Below are 1,940 nucleotides of genomic sequence, written 5' to 3' on the forward strand. Positions count from 1 at the left end.
GCTGCCCAGGGCCCCATCCAACCTGGCCTTGAACACCTCCAGGATGGAGCATCCACAGCCTCTCTGGGCAGCCTGTTCCAGCACCAAGTTTGTCATTAAGTCTCATTTTATTAAACTACCCAATCAGTACTGTAGGCAAAAATAGGAGATTTTAGACAGAAAGCAACTTAATATAACATTTTGTGTCACTAAAATGTATTCTTCTCTCAGATGACCATATCCTGAAGGTTATAAACTACAAACCTGGCTCTTTCCTTCTAAAAGGGGATTCTCCCATCACCTCTCTTCCCACTCCCCTACAGCATCCTACTCCTGTAGCTCCTACTTTCACATATCCCATTCCCTTTTGTGTCAGAGATTACAGCACAGTTGGGTTGAAGGGCCCTCACAGCCCCCATCCCCACCCTGCTGTGGGCTGGCTGCCCCCCAGCTCAGGATGCCCAGGGCCCATCCATGGCCTGGGGCACCTCCAGGGATGGGCAGCATTGCCGGAGCCTCACCCCCCTCTGAGGAAAGGATTTCCTCCTAATATATAACCTCACCCTTCTCTCTTTTAATTTAAAGCCATTCCTTCTGACCATGCGAAAAGTCATTCTCCCTCCTGTTTATAAGCTCCCCTCCATTACTGAAATTTTAATGATAGACCGAACTGTTCTCAATGGTCCTTAGCTTGAGTCTATCTGCCTCTGGACAAGACCTCTATGGAAGAAATAAAAATAGCAATTGGGGCTCTGTAGGAATGCAGTGCTTCCTGCAGTGCTGCATGGCTGCCCCTCCGGCTGCGGGCGCCTGGCAGACAAGCGCTTGCTTAACTGTGTGCTCCGGAGCACAGCCCTCTTCAATACTGCAAAGAGCAACAGTTCTCTAGGAAAAAAAAAAGTCAGTATGTGGTCATGTAATTAAAGACTGTCATAATTCACACCCACATTGCGGTAGGTTGGTGTTGTGCAGGCATCCTTAACTCTGGCATTTCCTCATTTTAGGCTACTTGTATTTGAAATCTAAGTAATGTTTTTACCATACCGCACCATAAATTAAGTGCGCAGAAAAAGTAATGTCTGTAGAAAATAATTCTTCAGCAGAAAAACCCGGCCAGTTCCCCTGCAGCTGCAAGCCCTGGCTCCTCACACACACTGCCGGCCCACGGCGGACCTGCATTGGGGCAAGCTGAGCACACAAGCACTCTCACTGCACTGAAAATTACAGCCACGACAAAGCATGGAACGCTTTAACATCTCAGCACTACAGGGAAAGCAGAGGGCCTGAGATGAAAGAGCAGAACCGGAACGTCAGCGTGCTCACAGAGGACGCGGGCTGACACGGCCAAGGCCACGAGCAAGGCCAAGGCCACACACGTTATGCTCAATCACAACCTTTTTCTTCGTCGTTCTTACGCCAAACAAACAAACAAAAGAATACCAAGGCCATGAGCAGCAGCAGTGAGGAGGTAACGCTGCTCCTCCATGTGGGTCTGCAGTGGGGCGGATCAAAGCGGTTGCCGGGAGAACAGGCAGGAAAGGTGGCAAACGGCCGAGATAAGGAGCGCTGCCACCAGTGTGCGGCCAACTGTGGGCCTGGAGCTGCGAGGAGAGAGCCGGGCCATACCTGAGGCCCGGGCTGAGCAGGGTGTGGGTGGGCAGGGCAGCAGGGCAGGATGGAGCTGTGGGCACGGAGCCGGATTCCCCGCCACAGCAGCCCATGTAGTGACCTTCACCCAGAGCTCCTTCTTTCTAGGAATGCAGGGCGAGCTGCTCGCCTCCCGGTTCCCACAGGCCGCCCTGTACCGAGGGTGCACTCAGCAGCGAATCATCTGCTCCTGCAAGTCATAAGCTACAAATTGAAGAAACACACCAGGAGCTAAAACGAGTTTCGGAGAATGAAAACAGCTGGTACAGAAAGAAAAGCCAAATATTCTCCTGGCTGCTGGATGCATTTTTTTT

The 1,940-nt window shown here is 51.4% G+C and overlaps 1 protein-coding gene and 1 long non-coding RNA gene across 19 annotated transcripts in view; one reads left to right on the forward strand and one right to left on the reverse strand.

Moving 5' to 3' along the window:
* Positions 1 to 1,940, reverse strand: part of EXD3 (exonuclease 3'-5' domain containing 3) — a 245,838-nt gene that overhangs the window by 208,200 nt on the left and 35,698 nt on the right. The window lies entirely within an intron of this gene.
* LOC109370451 overlaps positions 1,103 to 1,940 on the forward strand; it is a 1,496-nt gene continuing 658 nt past the window's right edge. The window contains exon 1 of the long non-coding RNA XR_002120551.1: positions 1,103 to 1,447. This is a non-coding gene — a long non-coding RNA (uncharacterized LOC109370451). The remainder of the gene's footprint in view (positions 1,448 to 1,940) is intronic.

Source organism: Meleagris gallopavo, chromosome 19 (assembly GCF_000146605.3).
Source record: "Meleagris gallopavo isolate NT-WF06-2002-E0010 breed Aviagen turkey brand Nicholas breeding stock chromosome 19, Turkey_5.1, whole genome shotgun sequence".
Taxonomy (NCBI): Eukaryota; Metazoa; Chordata; class Aves; order Galliformes; family Phasianidae; genus Meleagris; species Meleagris gallopavo.